This window comes from Oncorhynchus gorbuscha, linkage group LG04, assembly GCF_021184085.1.
Source record: "Oncorhynchus gorbuscha isolate QuinsamMale2020 ecotype Even-year linkage group LG04, OgorEven_v1.0, whole genome shotgun sequence".
Taxonomy (NCBI): domain Eukaryota; kingdom Metazoa; phylum Chordata; class Actinopteri; order Salmoniformes; family Salmonidae; genus Oncorhynchus; species Oncorhynchus gorbuscha.
This window is the reverse complement of record NC_060176.1, coordinates 21,185,259-21,206,479: the sequence shown is the minus strand read 5'-3', so window position 1 is coordinate 21,206,479 and position 21,221 is coordinate 21,185,259. Positions and strand designations below refer to the sequence as shown.

General features: G+C 45.8%; 1 protein-coding gene across 3 annotated transcripts in view; it reads left to right on the top strand.

Annotated features, from left to right (window-relative positions):
• Positions 1 to 21,221, top strand: part of LOC124033830 (ankyrin repeat domain-containing protein 11-like) — a 155,266-nt gene that overhangs the window by 29,773 nt on the left and 104,272 nt on the right. For all 3 annotated transcript variants that reach the window (XM_046346190.1, XM_046346191.1, XM_046346189.1), the window contains exon 2: positions 2,720 to 2,798. The gene's annotated coding sequence lies outside the window, so the exon portion shown is untranslated. The remainder of the gene's footprint in view (positions 1 to 2,719; positions 2,799 to 21,221) is intronic.

Genomic DNA, 21,221 nt, shown 5'->3' with positions numbered 1-21,221 from the left:
AGATGGATGCTGTTGGCAACCACAGGGGAGTTCCAGATTAATACAAAGCTATGAATCAAATAGTTGAAGGCTTTACCACTACGTTCTTTTGGTGATTGACAATAAATACAATTTTGGATTGGATTAATTACATCTATTAAAATCAAGAGATTCATGAATGAAACCGAAGATGCAGTAAAAAAAATTCCCACCTCCCTCATGACCTGGCAAAATAGGCTGGCTCTCGATATATTATTGTCCGAAAAGGACGGCGTATGTAGAATGATAAGGGTTCATTGCTCTACACGCAGTGCGTGCTAACCAAGATTGCCAGGTGCACGGTGTTTACTCCTACACATTGGTGCGGCTGGCTTCCGGGTTGGATGCGCACAGTGTTAAGAAGCAGTGCGGTTGGGTTGTGTATCGGAGGACGCATGACTTTCAACCTTAGTCTCTCCTGAGCCCGTACGGGAGTTGTAGCGGTGAGACAAGATAGTAGCTACTAAACAATTGGGGAGAAAAAGGGGGTAAAATTCAAAATAATAATTTTAAAAAATGGCTAGGCTTGCAGAAGATGAGGAAACATGTTGCCGAAGTGTGACAAACAATGTATGTGAATTGTAGAATAATTCAGCCCACCTGAAGAGGTGGAGTTAATTTGTGTGTGCAATAAAAATATTGTGTTCTCATTTGGAAGAGTTTTAAAGTTTTGATCTATTGCAGGCTGAGACGGTCTTTCTTTGATCTGGAGATTTACGACCTTCAGCAATAAAATGGATAAAATAGTTCAGTTAGAACATTGGGATAGAAATTCTCGTGCCACATCGGAGCTGAAAACACTGTTCTAAACAGGACACCTGATGCCAGCGGAGCTGAAAACACTGTTCTAAACAGGGCACCTGATGCCAGCGGAGCTGAAAACACTGTTCTAAACAGGGCACCTGATGCCAGCGGAGCTGAAAACACTGTTCTAAACAGGGCACCTGATGCCAGCGGAGCTGAAAACACTGTTCTAAACAGGGCACCTGATGCCAGCGGAGCTGAAAAACACTGTTCTAAACAGTGCACCTGATGCCAGCGGAGCTGAAAACACTGTTCTAAACAGGGCACCTGATGCCAGCGGAGCTGAAAACACTGTTCTAAACAGGGCACCTGATGCCAGCGGAGCTGAAAAATGCGACATAATAAGAATGTGACAAATGAAAATCTCAGAAACCGAGGGGGAATCTAATAACATCAACTACGATGAATTGCTAATATGACTAAGATTGTGCCCTTGGGTTCTGAACAGCAAAAGAAAGTTGATATGAAAACCAATAGAACAACAAAGAAATGCTGGTTAATGGCATCAGGAAGTCTTTCTAAAATAACTGCTTCCACTTTTCTATGGCTGGATTTTTGGCGAGGCTACTTTGAAGCAAGGTAAGGCATTTCTCATTTGAAGTAAAATGTTCACGTTTCAAACTATTATGCAGCCTCCAGCTCACATTGCATATCGGTGGGTGACACGCTTGACAGCCTGCCTACCATTGACTTATAGCCCATGCACTCATGGCGATTTTGTTTTGTAGGATTCTCTGGACTTCTCTACTGCAGCCCTTTTTTAAAAGCAGGATTGAGAAATACTAGCTGCTTTTAATCGTGGCCATCAAAACATTTTAGAATTTGTTAAAACATTTATTTTTTACATTGCATATTTGTTGTGCAATGGCTGCTTATAAAAGCACTCCAGTACCAGCTTTTTGAGGAGCTCATCTTGCGTTGTCTGACAGGCAATAGGCTATTCTGCTCCTCAAACTAGGCTCTGTAAGGTTTGCGCGTGTGATAAATAAGATTCTAACGAAAATACACGCTGCAATATAATTACACAAAATGATGCAAATGAACCTATAGACTGGATGTGACCGGTCAAATATATTTTCGCTGGCTAACCGATGTAACCGTTATTAAAATCTCTACTAATGGAAATGAAATGTTGCTTTCATGGCCTTGTACAGTTTAATGGCAGTCTGACAGATTTGGTACACTTTGCACCTGTTCTCTTCAGAAGGGAAGAGGACAAGATGCAAGCGAAAGCCCGTTTTCATATTTAATTAATTTCTGAAAAGAAACAAACTCTTGGTTAATAACTCACTCTAAGACTGAAATCATGTTATTCTCTATCCTTTATACATATACTTTTCCACAATACCACTGAGCCTAACTGCGGGTGTGTGTGGTCCTCTTGAGTCAACTTATCATTTGTGCTAGTGGACACACTCACTGGTATTTGAACAACTGCCATGGAACAAATGTGAACCAGGGGCTAGGTGACAGCGACACAGGAATGTAACCGAGGTGGCACAACTGAAGGCCTTTGAAAAGCCCCTCTATCGTTCAAATCCTGATAAACCCCTGCCCTCAGAGTTTGGACAAAGCTAGGGTTGAGAGGCTGGCTATGGCTCGGGGGGTTGAGGGGCTTGGCTGTGGCTGGGGGGGTTGTGGGGCTGGCTGGGGGGGCTGTGGCTGTGGGGTTGGTTGTGAGGGGCTGTCTACAGGGGTAGGAGAGGCTGGCATAGTGAGGCTTTGACCTTTTTGAAAGGTTGCACTAAGACCAGCCTCTTCTGGAAGCCATACAATGTTGGGGGAATAGCACAACCTGAATGGGAGAAGATGACTCCCTACGCCAGATCTCATTAGGGATGTGAAACGCCAGCCAGCATCTCGGTAACTAATCCTCCGGTTTTGTTTTGTTTTGTAGGATTCGTTGGACTTCTCTACTGCAGCCCTTTTTAAAGCAGGATTTTAACGTCACCCATCCACGGACAGCCATGGAATCGGTATGTATGGCTACATTCTCTCCACGTTGTCTCTGGAGTCATCTCTGTTTCTTGGCCCTGTGTTTGTTACGATGTACTGAAGTTTTGAACACGCAGTATCTTTTTTAAATACTTTTAAAAAATGTTTACAGAAAGGGGTTTGTTTTCTAAGTCCCGTTTTCCTGTACTCCAGCAGTCTTGTTGTTTTGACTGGCCACATTAAGCCAAACCATCACATTTTCTAAATAAACTACACTCATATGGCACTATAGAGCGGGTTTGCTGTGGAACTGAGACATAGACAGACAGGAGCAGTGCTCGTACCAACTGGCCGCTTTAAAGCCCTGCACTCTCGACTGGAATGTGTGTATTAAGAGCAGGACTTAGTGCATGCCCAGGCCCTGCCTTCCTGTCCCTTTGTTAAAGGGGTTCTGTGTTTTAGCTGGTGTGGGCTTTTGTGTGTGTGTGTGTGTGTGGCTGTTTGTGTGGTGAGCGACTTGGTTTGGAAAGTAGGTCACCGCTCCCGTAGAGCTCAGTGTCACTAATGAAGAGTCCCTCTCCTGCATGCGGCTCATGTGACCGTGCTGCTTGATCAGTAAGTGGTGGCAGCCCCATGCCTTTGAAGAGACTGCCGTTTTTTCCCCACGGCGCACAGCCCCGCCACACAGACTTTCAGCATGGGGGCTGTACAATCGATCTCCCCTTACGTTCTCTCCCTACTCTCGTTTTGTCCTCCTGTAGCCTTCTCTTTAGCCAGACTCTGTGCAACGGGAGCTGGTGATGTTTACCTCTGAAATCACACCGTATCTGCTTACTGTCAGTGGAAACAAAGGAAACTGATCAAAAAGCTCATTATGCTGTCAGTACAGTTTCTCTCTTCCCCACCCCCACCTCTCCTCATGTGATGCCAGTCACATGGTTTCCAGGCACCAGTAGAGTAAATCAGAATCAGATTTTATTTTTAACTGCTCTACATCCTCCACTTTGCCAATGGTTAGCAGAAACAGACGTAGGATTACTGTGTACCTCTCTCTCCCTCTGTTTCATGCGCTGTCCCCCTCTCTATCTTTGCCACTCCCTGTCTCTCTCTCGCTCGCTCTCTGTCTCTCTGTGTTTAGCCTGCTCCCAGCCCTCGGCAGTGCTGATATTATTGTCAGCGTTATCTGCTGGTTGGGAGTTGTGCTGTGTTGGATGGTAGTGCAGATGAAAGGGTGTCTCTCCTGTGAATGTTCTCCCTGCACTGTTTTGCCTCTACTCTTTACCAGCGTGTTGATTTTTTTTTTCTCTCCCTCCCCCTTTCTAAAGTAGGCCTGTTCTTCAATGGGATTAGTCTGCAGCACTCTGAACAGGAAAGTGGGCCCTGCCAGTCATATTACATAACTCTCATAGCCTGGCTTGAGACGACTATAGGGGCTTTGTTCCCCCAGACCCCGCTCCCACCCGCCTACCTCTCCTCCTGGCAGGCCACATGCTAATGCTCTATTGAAAGAGTCTGTGTGCTCCAAACAGGCATGGCTCTGTGGCCAGGGAGGAGAGCAACTCTGCATCATTACCCTACAAATTGGCATTTCACTCATATCTTTAGCTGAGGAATGTGAACTCGAGGCAGAAGGAGCGGGAACTTTGGTGTGATTAGGTTTCCTTGTACGCATGTTGAATGATGAGATGATATAGGAGGTTGTGGACCGTTCAAAGGATTGAACCTTTGTGGTGCTGGCGTGTCATGTATTGTTTTTCTCTCCTATGTAATATTCTTGTTTGGGGTTATCCCCACTGACTAGACTATTGTGCCCCAATAAACCACTTTTAGGTTGCAGACCTGTATTGTGGTTATATTGTTCTCTGGTATAAGCCCATGCCTCGTGATTCTATAGCTTATTTGAGCAGAAGTTTGACAGTTTGTTCATTTAGTAGGCTTGCTGCATAATGTGAAGAGCAGGATTGGTAGGGGATAAAATGGTGCCTTTGCCCAAGGTTTTTCTTGCCATTCTGTTCCAAGTCATTAGAGCTAAGCACCGAGGAGGAACCGTTCTTTAAGATAATATCCAAGAGTGTGATGTCATTGTTCCATAAATCAGCGCAGCTGCTGATTGGCTCAAGTTCAAACCCACCCTGAAAGGAAGTGGCAACTAGCTCTCTCTCTCTCATCCCAATGCAGAGGGAAGGATGTTGGTAGCTGTGGTGCGTATCGCCAATATGTGACGACTCCAACCAGCGTTACAGCCTGGCTGATGGAAAACGCCTCCATGTATTTTTCAAGTTACCTGCACTTGCCAACTCTTTCTTTGTTCTCAAAACCAGAAAAGGTGCATCTTTATAAATGTGCAGTTGGTTACAAAAACCAGAGATAATTCTGAAAGATATTAAATCCATGTTTTGTATTGAGTGAGAAATGCCTCTTGCGTGTGTAGATCTTTGTTTTGGTCGATCTGTGATGTGCCACCATCTACTTCTACACTTGGCCGAGGCACATAGACAATCCTAGTTCCTGGCAAGATGCTGGGAAATGCTAGGTGTGCGGTAGCTAAGATGGCGAGAAAGCTATTTGGGCAGCGCAGAACATGGATTTAATAACTTTCAGAAATGTTCCCTGTTTTTTTGTTGAACCACATGCAACTGGACACAGGTGTTTTATACGATAATATTTTTCCCGCCTCGAGAACATAGTATCACCAAATGCAGGTTATTTGAAAGATACATGGCTACGTTTTCCATGAGCCAGACCGTAATGCTTATTTGGAGTCATCACATATCGGCGATACCCACCGTAGCTAGGCGGTAGGTAGCATCCAGCCGTCTTTCTGTCTGTCTACTCACAGGACACAACTATAAATGCGGATTTCGGAAGTGTGCGGTCACCAGCTCGAGTCAAATATAACCCTTTTGATAAATGGGCTGAGACACCGACCTTTGGGCATGGCTTGACGGCAGAAACGTTGTATTGTGCGTTTTCACTTTGCAGATGGCGAAGCTCCATGGCTGCTGGAGAAGTTGGAGGTGGCCGTAGTAATAGGAAGGTACAGGGGGTCATGTCCGACTCTGCCACTGAAATGGTTTTTGATGGCAGGTTGGTCCTAGCACCACACTGGGCTTTGGAAATTAGCATGTAGGTGTGAGAATGAAAAGGATAAACAACGCACCGGCTACATAGAAAATAGTTTGTAAGTGTCGACTACAGGGCTCTCTCCTCTGAGGTATGAAGTGGTTTGAAAGGGAAGGGGTAGGTGAGATGGGAAGGGAAAATATTTAAGTCTTGAATGTGTCAAAAGAGAACAGTGCTTTGAATGCAGTTTGTGGTGGAGAGGAGAACAGGACGTATGTTTTTTAATTAAGAGATGTTATGCTGCCTGCTTGAAAAGAATGTGCTGCTAGAAGGTCAGGGTTGATTCTCATGCTCTGCTCAAGGGTATGGCTCAGAGCTGCTCACAGCCAGGCAGGCCAGTGTATGTCCCTCCACTCCCACACACTCGGTCAGAACCAAGCTCACCCACCACAGCATCGTACTGACTGCATAGGAGATGGGACTGGCTGACTGGCTGTGATGATAGATAGCCAGTGCTACTCTGAAATGATCAGATTTATAGTGTGTGTGTGGATGCTGAGGAGTTTGCTGACTGTTTTTGAAGATGGGACAGAATGTCTTTAAATGTTCTACCTCCCCTTCTCCAAAGCCAAGTTCCCATCAGTGAGTCGTCCGTCCACAAAGTCTGTGTTTAGATCTTCAGTCTAATTTTTAGAGCTGGCCTTTGGCTTAGCGCTGGGAATAACAGTAACCTCTTTATGGGCTGCTGTGTGCCTTGAACCAAAAGATTGGACAAGACTAGACAATGGCCTCACGGGATTCTGTTCTATCAGGGTCCAAGAGACCAGAGTGACTGGTCCTAGCCTGTTCGCTGCCTCTCCCTCCAGTACAATACCCTCTGAACAGTGCGATGTACCCACCAGGCACCCAGTGTCTCCCTCTCTGGGCCTCTCTACTGTACCTCCTCCACCCCTCGTCTCCTCAGAGGATCAAACACTCCCCCCATCAAATCTGACGGGGGAGGGGGCATGAACCACAAAACCCAGTGGAACAAATGATTGTGTTTGTTCTAATGTGAGTTATAGGGGCCCTCCCACAGCGTCTCCTGGCAGCCTGTGTTTCTGCCTGTTTGCTCGGGTGTTTAGAACTCCGGCTGGGTGATTTAAGGAACATGGAGACACTGTACATTATCTGACCCTTTCAGCTCAATCTGCAAGCTGTAATTGGATTATTTGTAATGTAACGTGTTGGAAATATGGAAGGAATGGATCTTTTTCCTTTATCTGACTGGTGGAGTTGTGTCAGCTCAGCAGCCTGACTGTGAAAAGGCCTACACCACAGTGCTCTTCTGCACTTTGTTAGTGTTATATTTACGGGAAAGGACAGTTTGATATGAGTGATGGGACTTAGTACAGATTAATTGGTTATTTCTGCCTTACCTTCGTCTCCCTTTCTGGGGTGGGGCGGCAGGTAGCCTAGTGGTTAGAGCGTTGGGCCAGTAACTGGGATCGAATCCCCGAGCTGACAAGGTAAAAAGGCAGTTTTATCCACTGTTCCCCAGTAGGCTGTCGTTGTAAATAAGAATTTGTTCTTAAACTGACTTGCCTAGTTAAATGAAGGTTTAATAAAAAAATGTCACCAGGCTGGTCAGCCCAACTTCTGGGCAGCAAGTCTACTTCTCATTCCACAACACTAGGGTTTTCATCTATTTCTGACTTTACTGTCAATGTCTGTGGGATTTGAGTACTCCGTATTAAAATGAATAATGGAGAAAATAGAGAATCATATTTTAAGATCGATAGAACATGATCAATAAATATTTCTAAACATTGCCTCAGCGATTTGCTTTCGATAGCATTACTTTTCTTACTATTTCACTTGCAGCTATTGTGTACAATTTCTGAGATGATTGTGTCTGTGGAACTCTGTGAAGTCAGCGAAGGGGAAAGATGGTAGAAAGAGGAGCCACAACAACCATTATCCTCTTCCCTGTCCTCCCCCCCCATCCCAGAGTGACGCTGTGGTTTTTCCCCTGACTGCTGCCAGGTCTCTCCCCCCCCTCCCCCTCTCCTCTCTTCTCCCTGGATCATGATGACTGAGCTGTTTGCATGGGGCTGGAGATTAGCAGGCTAACGTAGTGTTGAGTGGGAGAGGAGAAGCTGAGGCACAGACAGACACAGTGATGGGGCCTGGGCCTGCTGAACAACATGGGGAAGACCCCCTAACATTGGGCCTGGGATATGCTGGCGAGAGCCTGACAGTGTCATGCTAAGCTATACCCTTGTGACGGTGAATGGAATGTATTGAGTTAGTATTAAACACACACACAGCCTTATCTCCTGCTCTATCCGAGTGCTCTGGTAGTAGACAGGCCTATTTTAGGGAGCCACTTATTCACGTGTGAATGAGTGGAGTAGCTTGATCCCTCGTCTCTGGTTTCTCACCATAATGGCAGCCATAATGGCTCTGTTTCTGATTTATGTCAGACGGGATCTGATTTCAGGAAACTCTGCAGTGAATGTATTAATGTATTTTTTTCTTCCAGTAATCTGAATTCCCTGTGCTCCCCACCCAGCCCACCTCTCAGGGGAGCCTGGAGCAAAGTGCTCGGGCCTGGGCGGACAGAACTGTAACACGGCAGCCCAGCCCACTGGAAGGCAGTGGCAACCCAATCCTGCTTCCAGCTTTTCGGTTCAGTCCGCTGTCACTCCAGCAGCCAGAGCACTGTGACCTTGGTTTCAAGTAGCCCTGGCTTGGTAGTAAGCCAATACCACTCCTGGGATGGTATGACCTTGTTCACCAGCCCACTGTATGTCTGCATGCCTCTCTCCCCGCTTGACAGAGGGGGTGACCTTTGCTTGCTGTGATAATTCAAAACAAGAAATGGAGTCATTGGCTGGTCATTGGCCATGTCCTGCTGCTGGTTGCATAAAGGTTGTTGATTGTCGTATTAACCCGTCCTGGGCTCTGCTCTGAGAGGCTCGGAGCTCTCTGTCTCATGAGATTATTTTCCTACAGGTGCCCTCCATTGTTCTGTGTGTTGGCTACAGCAGAAGACTATTACGTCACCATCAAATGAGCTCCCTCTAGTCTAGTACACCTGTCATTATGCCCCTTGGCTTGGTTGGAACTGAAATTACCCCCCCCCCCCCCCCCCTTTTTTTTCAATCAACTGATTGGAGCCCTGGCCAATCAGTGTGTTTGTGTCGTCTTGTTGATACAGAGAGGGAACGGCACGTTTTAATGTTGTCTGAATGAATGGAATTGTTCAGTAGCTAGGCTAACTGTTTGTTAGATATTACTGCACTGTCGGAGCTGGAAGCACAAGCATTTCGCTACACCCCCAGTAACATCTGCTAGTCACGTGTATGTGACCAATACAATTTGATTTAACCGATATGCTCTCTTAGTGAAATCCTATGGCTTGTTTTGTGGTTGAGGTTTGTTTGGTGTTGTGCCAAATCACTGTTATGTCATGTTGGTTATTGAGCCACATGCTTGTTGTCACAGAGTGGTAAAAGCCTTACGCAAACACAGTGGGTACTAGCAGTGTATGACTGAACAACAAGGACCTATAGTTCAGCAGCTGGACCGGTCTCTCGTCAGCATCCTGTTAAATCATGATGTCGCTGAAGTGGACAGCAGCCGTCTTACGGGTTCATGACCAATTCTGCACTCCAGCCACCCAAGCCATAGTGTTCTCTCTGCTACTGCACTGCAAGCAGTACCAGTGCACCAAGTCTGAAACCGACAGGACCCCGAACAGCTTCTACCCCCAAGCCATAGGACTGCTGAACAAGGCTACTGAATAGCTAATCAAAGGGTTACCCGGACTACCTGCATTGACCCTTTTTAGTTTTAACACTGTGGTTCCCAAACTTTTTACAGTCCCGTACCCCTTCAAACATTCAACCCCCTCTAGTACCAGGGTCAGTGCACTCTCAAATGTTGTTATTGCTGTTATTGTAATAAGCTTGCCACACACACTCATGTATTACATTTATTAAACATAAGGAGTGTGAGTTTGTCACAACTCGGCTCGTGGGAAGTGACAAAGAGCTCTTATAGGACCAGGGCACAAATAATAATATAATATTATTATACTACTAATAATAATAATCATAATAATCATAATATATCATCAATAATTTTGCTCTTTATTTAGTCATCTTACATATAAAATCTTACTTGTTCATCGAAAATTGTGAATAACTCACCACAGATGAATGAGAAGGTCGTGCTTGAAAGTATGCACATAACTCTGAAATGTTGGGTTGTATTGGAGAGAGTTTGTCCTTTTCCACACAGTCTGTGCCTGTATTTAGTTTTCATGCTAGTGAGGGCCGAGAATCCACTCTCGCATAGGTACGTGGTTGCAAAGGGCATCAGTGTCTTAACAGCGCAATTTGCCAAGGCCGGACACCTTGAGCGCAGCCCAGAAATCTGTCAGTGGCTCCTGACACCCTCAAATCAGTTATCCTTGCTATTGAGAGTCCCTGTAATCATAGATTCAGATCATTCGGGTGAGAAAAAACGTCACCCAGATAGGCCCAGTCGTGTGAGAAACTCGTCATCATTCAAGCGGTCAGACAAGTGAAAATGATGGTCAGTAAAGAACATTTTTTTTAAAGCTTGTCTCTCAATTCCCAAAAATGTGTCAATACTTTGCCCCTTGATAATCAGCGCACTGTAGTATGTTGTAAAAGCGTTACATGGTCGCTGCCCATATCATTGCATAATGCAGAATATGCACGAGAGTTCAGGGGCATTACTTTAACAAAGTTAACCATTTTCACTGTAGTGTCCAAAACGTCTTTCAAGCTGTCGGGCATTCCCTTGGCAGCAAGAGCCCCTCGGTGGATGCTGCAGTGTACCCAAGTGGCATCGGGACCAACTGCTTGCACACGTGTTACCACTCCACTATGTCTCCCTGTCATGGCTTTTGCGCCTTCAGTGCAGATATCAACACATCTTGACCACCAAAGTCCATTTGATGTCACAATGCTGTCCAATACTTTAAAAATATCCTCTCACGTTGTCCTGGTTTCCGTGGTTTGCAGAAGAGGATATCTTCTTTAATTGAACCCCATAAGCGTAACGGACATATACCAGGAGCTGTGCCAGGCCCGCCACGTCTGACTCATCCAGCTGTAACGCATATAATTCGCTGGCTTGTATGCGAAGCAGTAATTGTTTCAAAACATCTCCTGATATGTTACTGATGCGTCGTGAAACAGTGTTGTTTGATGAAGGCAGTGTCTGTATAGTTTGTTTTGGCCTTTTCCCCCAGCATTGTCCCAGCCATATCTGCGGTAGCAGGGAGAATTAAGACCTTCACAATAGTATGGGGCTTGCCTGTCCTAGCCACTCGGGAGCTCACCATATAAGACTCGTCTAGTAGCCCCCTGTCATTAATGGTATCTGTTTCTTTTATACATGTCTTACTACTCGAAAGTAGTCTTTTTATTCTCGCTCAAAAAACTTCCGTGGCTTATTTTTCAAATTGTTGTGTTTCGTTTCTAAATGTCTGCGCAAGAGTGAAGGTCTCCCACGAGAGAGTAACTGTTAATGTGATTGGATGTTAAGTATTTGACTAGGCTCCCTGTACCTCAGTTTGTTTAATACCTGTTCTAACACTCTTGCACTGATTCTCTGAAAACACACACGCACACACGCACGCACGCACGCACGCACGCACGCACGCACGCACACACACTTTAACATTCACCACATACGCTGCTGCTACTGCTCTGTTTATTATCTATCCTGTACCTATATGTACATACCGGTAGTTACCTCATACCCCTGCCCATCGACTCAGTACTCCCTGTATATAGCTATGTTATTTTTTAACTATTTGTTTATTCCTCGTGTCACTTTTTATTTGATGTTTTTAAACTTTGCATTATTGGAAAAGGACCCGTAAGTAAGCATTTCACAGTTTATTTTATTATTATTCATTTGATTTATTTAACCTAGCCTACCACTAGTTGAGAACAAGTTCTCATTTGCAACTGCGACCTGGCCAAGATAAAGCGTAGCGTTCAACACAACAACACAGAGTTACACATGGAATAAACAAAACATACAGTCAATAATACAGTAGAACAAAAGAAAACAAAAAGTCTATGTACAGAGTGCAAATTAGGTAAGTTAAGGAAATGAATAGGCCATGGTGGCGAAGTAATTACAATATAGCAATTAAACACTGGAATGGTAGATCTGCAAGTAGACATACTGGGGGGTGCAAAGGAGCAAAATAAATACAGTATGGGGATGAGGTAGGTAGATAGATGGGCTATGTACATGTGTAGTGATCTGTGAGCTGCTCTGACAGCTGGTTGGTCTACACCCGTTTAGAATATGTGATAAATACGATTTGATTTCATAGGCTTCCTCCTCCTGTGAATTCCTCCCCGAGGCCAGCTGCATTACCACCAGCTACCACCTCAGTTGTCAGTGTAGTGTTGGTGCAGCCTCTGTCTCCATGATGTGGTTGGTCCTCCAAATATGACGCTCGGTCTCATGTCTGTACACAACCGATGAAGTAGGTTGTTTTTTTTTGTGCCTGCCGGTTTTAAACGACTAAGGACTATCTGAATGAAATCTAAAAGCGTGTGTTTCCTTTCCTGTTGAGAGGGGTGCAGGGCATTTTTGTTGTTGCCTGTTGTGTGTCCTGGCCCGTGCATGCAGAGAAACAAAGAGGGTTAGCAGGCCCAGGCTTCTCTTTGCTCTGTCTCTCCGGATCCAGGTGTTCCTCGACCAGTGGGCTCACAGCGACAGACAGCAGACACATAATGTTGGCCCTGTGTGTGTGTGTGCCCCATCTCTTCTCCTGGCTTTGATTCACTCCAGCTGGCCGACTGGAATCAGCTCTGAATCGGCCCAGGCTTGTATGCTGGGGAGAATTCCTGCTTGGAATTGTAATTGCTGTTTTATGTGAAGATGTCCCCCATCTCACTAAGTTTCCATTTTAGCTAGGGGGGGTTTATTGCTTAAAGTGCCTTGTTACATTCTGTAAAGTTGGGGGTCTGATTTTTTTTAATACAAAAACTATTGAAATAAAAATAATGTAAAGCTCTGCACTTTCCATCTACCTCCTTTGATGTAAACAAAATGTGTTGCCCTGTCATAAGCCTTTAGCACTCTGGGTTGGAATGGACCTTCTTACGACAGAGGGGCATACAACAAATCAGGATCAATGAGTTAACCAGACATTTCTATAGGCTTTCTGGATCATTAAGAAAGCTAAACTTAGATATGCGTTTTTTGGTTGTTGAGTCAATTAGACCATGCCCATTTCAAGCTGATCTTTCCAAAATATACAAGTTATTTCAGAATAGTTAGTCCAGTTATCTGGCTACCTCATTGCTCCTGCTGTGTAGTATACCCTTAGGGCCAGTATAATGGGGATATAGATAGATTCTGAGAAACAGAGCAGTAGATTGATTGATGTTTTGGACCGAGTTGTTGTTCAGCTGTTCACAGAGATGGTGATAAAGAGCGGGGGGGGGGGGGGGTCGAGTCACTGAGCATCTCTGTGTTTCCATGCTCTCTGACGGAGCCAAGCAGGGGAACAGACGAGGCAGCAGATGGGCCTTCTCGGACTTAACCCTTCCCACGCCTCTCATGGGCCTGTCTGTCCAGGCAGGAAGGAAGGAACTCGCTCATGGCTCGCTCTAGCCACCTCAGTGTTCATCCAAGCCATGTCATATCCACTATGGCGGACCATCAGTGTCTGATGAGAAGTGGTCAGGGTGACATATGGCCGTCTCCATGGGGGGCAACAGTGTGCTCCCTCATCCTCTCGCTCTCGGTCCCCCTATCTGCTCTCTCACACTCAATCTCCCTCTCCTCTCTCCTGCGGAGAAAGGGCCTGGTGTACTGCCGCTCCAGGTTTATGGAAATGAAGACCCATCACACCCCTGTGATAACCACTGGCTGCCTGCCAACTCGGTCAGATGACCGCTGTCTGTGAGCGAAAAGTCTGTCTGTCTCAGTGGGCGGTAAACATGGGCTTAGTTTGAATCTGACTACCCTGCTACTGAGAATCTCTGGTCTACATATACTAGGCCTAAGCATGCTCACCTGCTATCTCCAAATGCAGATCTAGGGCCAGGCCCCTTGTTACTTGTTAATCCATTTTTGCTCAGCCAACTGTTTTGATGGTTTCTCTCTCCCTCCTGGCACCAGTGCTTTAAATAGAAGCCCCTCTGGGAGGATCAATACAAACTCCAGGGTAATTGATGAGAGGAGGCAGGCTCTGTGACGACCTGCACCCTGCCAGTGGGAACCTGAGGAGATTACAAGGTGGGAAACGGGTTTCATCACATGCAGATTTAATCTCTCTTTTGGAGAAGCCCTAGTGTGTTGCTCGGTCTGTTAGGTGTCCACTGCCTACAGACAGGGAATTCAGGGTTGTGTCTTAGATTGTGTTCCCTTTCCAGATAGTCTCCATCTGTTGCACTGCCATATGACCAATGCTGTTATCTGGCAGCAGCTCTTTCTGGTTCTGTAATGAATACTAGCTTTACTCATCAGTGAAGAGAATAGCAGCCAAACAGTCATTTCAATCCATGGTTTAATCTTCAAGTAAGCTAAAGTCTGTGATACCATCTCTTGCAGCTTCTTAACAAAGGGCCACGCTGTAGGCCCCCCTGAGGCCCCAACCTCACCCCTTTGGCCATCCACGGCGTCCTCTGGGCTGTTTAGGCTTGGCTTAGCTTCTCCTTTTTGTTTGGTGGGGAAGGGAGGTTGTGCATTATTCAACCTGACCCAACCTGATGCAGGGCTGTAGGGGGGCTCTCTCCTCTCTCTCATTGTCCTGCTTTTGTTCTCCTTTCACTTCTCAAGTCTCTCTGGACAAAAGTGTTTTTTTCTGGTGACCTCTGACTAAGACTTAATGACCTCCCAATGATCGCCAGGGAGGCTTTATGTCCCCCACACATTCTGTTATTGTTTGGGGAACAGAAAGCAGCTCTTGGTCTCTGTTCATTTGAGGCCTGGATTGGAACGGTGATGGCTGGAGCTGTTGTTGATGCATGGTGTGACTGATGAGGTGGAACACTTTGACCATGGATCCCATTGCTATAGGGCCCAAGTAAATGGCTCTCGCCCAGCCTCCGGTCCAGAACCCAGAGGACAGAAGGCCTCACATTAGCTCCAGATTGAAGGGTTTCTGTTTTGGTGTGGTTTACTTTACAGATTAAGTTGTCTGCTTCCTTGCAATGGTGCCTGCCAGGAACCTACCGTGTCTGTCTTGGACATGGTTTGCTACCCTTGTCACCGCCTCTTGTGTTTGACTTGGACTTAGTGAAGCTCGGAATTTTGACTTCCACTCTGAAAGAAGCAGTGAAGGGTAGAGCAGGGATTGCATGTGTGTGTTTTTATGCCAGAGGTTTCTGAAGAAATGGACTGGACTCTCTCCAGTGGCAGCCCTGCTTCTCCTGATTGATTCTGGGGTTCAGAGTGTTGTGCTGTAGTTCTTGTTATACTGATACAGCAGTATTCTAGTTAAGCAAAACTACAACATTAATTGAAGTTAACTTTCCTTATCAAGTCTCTCGTTCTTCAAGGATACAGAGTGGCATTGCCAAATAACTAGTTTCTGTTTACCTCATTTGGCGTCCTTTGCCGTAGGCATGGCCCACGAGGAGTTATTTATTTTTTGTCTAAATGAGAACTCCCCCTCATTCCATCTAGCGCCTCATGTGCATTATTATTCGGTAGGCTATTTGTAACAGTTGTGCAAGGTCATTTTAAGTGTTGCGTGGTTGGGGGAACTACCATGTTTCCCCAGCTGCTGCTGCAACAACAACTTCCCCTCTGCTTCTCAAGCAGCTCTTTGACCAGCTCTTACTATTTCCCTCAGCCAGGAATGTGTTCCTGTCAAAATGGCATGTCCCTCTGGGTTCAGAGTACTCCACATTCGCCTTGTTTGTCATGGTAGTCCCAGGAGAGACTCCCAACACCGGAATAGCTGATATATTCTGGACTGAAATAGTAAGGCAATTATCATAGTTTAATTCCATCTCTCTTTCTCTCCGTCTCGGGAAGAAAAATGTGGTTTATCTGTGCTTTCTGTGTAATTGCTCTACATCAAATATATATTTTTTCATTTAACCTTTTATTTAACAAGGCAAGTCTTTTAAGAACATAGTTATTTACAATGATGGCCTACCCCAATTGTGCACCGCCCTATGGGACTGCCAATCCCGGCAGGTTGTGATAATCACCCACACAAGCCTGAGTGCTTCTGTAGTTTGGAGGTTCTTTATATGTTAAGTGTAGGTGCAGTGCGTTCACAAAGTATTCAGACCCCTTTGACTTTTTCCACATTTTGTTACTTTACAGCCTTATTCTAAAATGGATTCAATAGTTTTTCCCTCAATCTACACGCACTACATCATAATGACAAAGCAAAAACTATCACATTTACATAAGTATTCAGACTCTTTACTTTGTACTTTTTTGTAGTGCTTTTACATTTCCATTGAAGTCATTTAGCAGACGCTCTTATCCAGAGCGACTTACAAATTCGATTACAGCCTCGAGTCTTCTTGGGTATGACACTACAAGCTTGGCACAACTGTATTTGGGGAGTTTCTCCCATTCTTCTGTCAGGTTGGATGTGGAGCGTCGCTGCACAGCTATTTTCAGGTCCAGAGATGTTTGATCGGTTTCTAGTCTGGGCTCTGGTTGGGCAACTCAAGGACGTTCAGAGACTTGTCCCGAAGCCACTCCTGCATTGTCTTGGCTGTGTGCTTAGGGTCATTGTCGTGTTGGAAGGTGAACCTTCGCCTTCGGGACTATATATATATACTGCTCAAAAAAATAAAGGGAACACTAAAATAACACATCCTAGATCTGAATGAATGAAATATTCTTATTAAATACTTTTTTCTTTACATAGTTGAATGTGCTGACAACAAAATCACACACAAATTATCAATGGAAATCAAATGTATCAACCCATGGAGGTATGGATTTGGAGTCTCACTCAAAATTAAAGTGGAAAACAGGCTGATCCAACTTTGAAGTCCTTAAAACAAGTCAAAATGAGGATCAGTAGTGTGTGTTGCCTCCACGTGCCTGTATGACCTCCCTACAACGCCTGGGCATGCTCCTGATGAGGTGGCGGATGGTCTCCTGAGGGATCTCCTCCCAGACCTGGACTAAAGCATCCGCCAACTCCTGGACAGTATGTGGTGCGAGACATGATGTCCCAGATGTGCTCAATTGGATTCAGGTCTGGGGAACGGGCGGGCAAATTTGCTAATCTTGGTGTTCTTTGGCAAATGCCAAACGTCCTGCACGGTGTTGGGCTGTACACACAACCCCCACCTGTGGACGTCGGACCCTCATACCACCCTCATGGAGTCTGTTTCTGAAGGTTTGAGCAGACACATGCACATTTGTGGCCTGCTGGAGGTAATTTTGCAGGGCTCTGGCAGTGCTCCTCCTGCTCCTTGCACAAAGGCGGAGGTAGCGGTCCTGCTGCTGGGATGTTGGCCTCCTCCACGTCTCCTGATGTACTGGCCTGTCTCCTGGTAGCGCCTCCATGCTCTGGACACAGCAAACCTTCTTGCCACAGCTCTCATTGATGTGCCATCCTGGATGAGCTGCACTACCTGAGCCACTTGTGTGGGTTGTAAACTCCGTCTCGTGCTACCACTAGAGTGAAAGCACCGCCAGCATTCAAAAGTGACCAAAAGATCAGCCAGGAAGCATAGGAACTGAGAAGTAGTCTGTGGTCACCACCTGCAGAACCACTCCTTTATTGGGGGTGTCTTGCTAATTTTCCTATAATTTCCACCTGTTGTCTATTCCATTTGCACAACAGCATGTGAAATTTGTTGTCAATCAGTGTTGCTTCCTAAGTGGACAGTTTGATTTCACAGAAGTGTGATTGACTTGGAGTTACATTGTTGTTTAAGTGTTCCCTTTATTTTTTTGAGCAGTGTGTATATGTATATATTTGTGTATATATATATATGTGTGTGTGTGTGTGTGTGTGTGTGTCTAAACCCGTTTTCTCTTTGTCATTATGGGGTATTTTGTGTAGATTGATTGAGGAAAATGTTTTATTTAATCCATTTTGGAATAAGGCTGTGATGAAACAAAATGTGGAAGAAGTCACTGGGTCTGAATACTTTCCGAAGGCACTGTATGTGAGATCTGTCTGCAGCTCTTCAATTACGTCAGTTCTTCAACTGTTCATTATCACTCTCTCTGGGTATAGGCCTATATATTAACATGCTCACCAAACGGACTCTGTGCGTGCGTCCGCCATCGTGCGCATCTCGATTTTGCCTTTCCGCGCCAGACGCGTTCATGACGTACAGGTTAAAATGGCAAAACCAACGGGGAACCAACAATATTAGTTGTCTTTTTTTTGTTGGTATGAGGTCCACCGATTATGATTTTTCAACGCCGATACCGATTTATTGGAGGACCAAAAAAAAGCTGATGTATTTATTTATTTGTAATAATGACAATTACAACAATACTGAATGAACACTTTTATTTTAACTTAATTTAATACATCAATAAAATCAATTTAGCCTCAAATAAATAATAAAACATGTTCAATTTGGTTTAAATAATGCAAAAACAATGTGTTGGAGAAGAAAGTAAAAGTTCAATATGTGCTATGTATAAAGCTAACTTTTCAGTTCCTTGCTCAGAACATGAGAACATATGAAAGCTGGTGGTTCCTTTTAACATGTGTCTTCAATATTCCCAGGTAAGAAGTTTTAGGTTGTAGTTATTATAGGAATTAAAGGACTATTTTGCTCTATACCATTTGTATTTCATTAACCTTCAACTATTGGATGTTCTTATAGGCACTTTAGTATTGCCAGTGTAACAGTATAGCTTCCGTCCCTCTCCTCGCCCCTACCTGGGCTCGAACCAGGAACACATCGACAACCGCCACCCTCGAAGCATCGTTACCCATCGCTCCACAAAGGGCGCGGCCCTTGCAGAGTGCAGAACCGCCACCAATTGGACTGGAATGTGGACCTTGTTCATCTTTCATTCACTAATGTGGGTATATGCTCCTAAAATCAATGAGATGGGAGAGGCGGGACTTGTGGCGCTTCAAGCGTCTTAAATATAGCGCATATCTATTTTAGTGCCTGACTACACAGAGGCTCGCGAGCAGTTTGGATGAAACGATTGAATAGCATATGTGTACATTTTATTTTGCAACATGGGCGGTTTGGTCCGCATGTAAGCCCTAGTTCTTAAAGGGTTTTCTCTGTTAGTTAAATTAGTTTATCCTTCATTCCTGGTCCTGACCAAGCCGGAGTACCTGTATCAGTGGTGAGCAAACGTGACTGAGCAAGCCTCCAGCCATCCAGGAACGCCAGCCTGTTTTGAGTTTCCATTGAATCTCATAATGGTGTTCCTGAGGCTTTCTCTCTCTCCCTGGGGTGGGAGCATTATCTCTCCTGGCTGCAAGAAGTCCATTATTTACCGAGCAGAGCACTGAGCCCGCCCTAATACAATGTTCCATTAGATTGCATCAGCCAGGTTTATTGCTGGGCTCCTCATCTCTCTCACCGATCTGTGGTCTGGGCTCCGGATTCTGCAGGAGGGAGGAAACGAAGGGGGTGGTTCGGGGAAACAGGATCTGGTGTGGGGCATTTCTCCTTTCTGTAGACTGACAGAGAGGGAGGAGAGGAGCGAAGGGGCCTAGGCCTCGCACCTGTGAACCTCCTTTATGGCAGTGGAAACTCATCTGAGCTGCTCTGATGAGGAACTTGAGCTGCACCATGAATGAATCCCGCTCACATGGTTTTTAGACGGACACATTTTTAATAATAACCCCCCCTCCTTCCTCGCCTTTATTAAACGAGGCAGTGGTGTGAACGGGGCTGTAGTCGCGAAGGTCGAGCGCCATATGTCAGAGGTAGCACCGTGTGAGTCTTTAGTCCTGTCTGCAGCACGGCCCAGCTCGCGCTTATCACTGGGGAACGGTGTGCAGGGAAACACAATGTATGTTTCCTACTAGCACTCATGCCTTGTGGAGGTGTAGAGGTTTCCTAGGGTGCAAATATTGTAGTTTACAATCTCACACTCTTTGTTTACTTTATGGTCCTCGTAGTGTAGGCCGAAGGGCACATATGTGATCACATGCTTGTTATTGAATGCTGAAATGGCACTGCATAATTACGATGCAGGCTACATGTATTCTCTAATCCTAAACCTTTCCTCCTCGTGTTCAGTTTTCATCCAAGCCATGGACAGTTGTTAGGAGTGACTCACTCATCCATCCATCAACCCACCCACCCACACACACCAACGGTAGCAAATGGAATGGCTTATGTGGCAGCACTGGGGTCAAGTGGGACACCTGGGATGTTGGTTGCCTCTGCTCAAAGGCCAACGTAAAGAATAATTCTGTGTCCTTTACTTAAGTAGAAGCTTATGCAGAAATCCAACCGATTTGCCTGGAGATCGTGCCATGTGGCAGTCATAACTAAGAAGGCCATTAGGGCTGTTAATTTTCTAGACCGAGAGTTGCAGCTCCCAGGTCTGTAAGTGCTGATGGAGCAGGGTTTTGCTGTTATACTGTCTAGTCAAGTTCTGTACTATTTCAGCTGAGTGGTTTTAACTCTAGCTGTAAATTCCTAGCGTATAGCGGCTACTCCACTCTCCCTGTTATCTCTCATTTTTTCCCTCTCCCCACCCCTTCTAGGCCACTGCTCTCCTCCCCTTCTAGACCACCGCTCTCCTCCCCTTCTAGACCACCGCTCTCCTCCCCTTCTAGACCACCGCTCTCCTCCCCTTCTAGACCACCGCTCTCCTCCCCTTCTAGACCACCGCTCTCCTCCCCTTCTAGACCACCGCTCTCCTCCCCTTCTAGACCACCGCTCTCCTCCCCTTGTAGGCCACCGCTCTTCTCCCCTTGTAGGCCACCGCTCTTCTCCCCTTGTAGGCCACCGCTCTCCTCCCCTTGTAGGCCACCGCTCTCCTCCCCTTGTAGGCCACCGCTCTCCTCCCCTTGTAGGCCACCGCTCTCCTCCCCTTGTAGGCCACCGCTCTTCTCCCCTTGTAGGCCACCGCTCTCCCCTCCACCGCTTGTCCCCTTGTAGGCCACCGCTCTCCTCCCCTTGTAGGCCACCGCTCTCCTCCCCTTGTAGGCCACCGCTCTCCTCCCCTTGTAGGCCACCGCTCTCCTCCCCTTTCTCCGTTTCCCCGGCGATTTTCCCTTTGCTGTCATTTTTCTTAGTATTAATCCATCCTTGGTTCTCTGAGCCATTATAAATTAAAATAAACAGCTTGTCTAATCTATCCTCTCTCCTAACCGTTCATATCCCAATATTCACTGTGGTGTTGCACATCAGGCAGAAAGCAGAAGTTGATTAAAGGACATAAACTAGTTGCATCACGACTGTTTTCCACTCCGAGAGCAC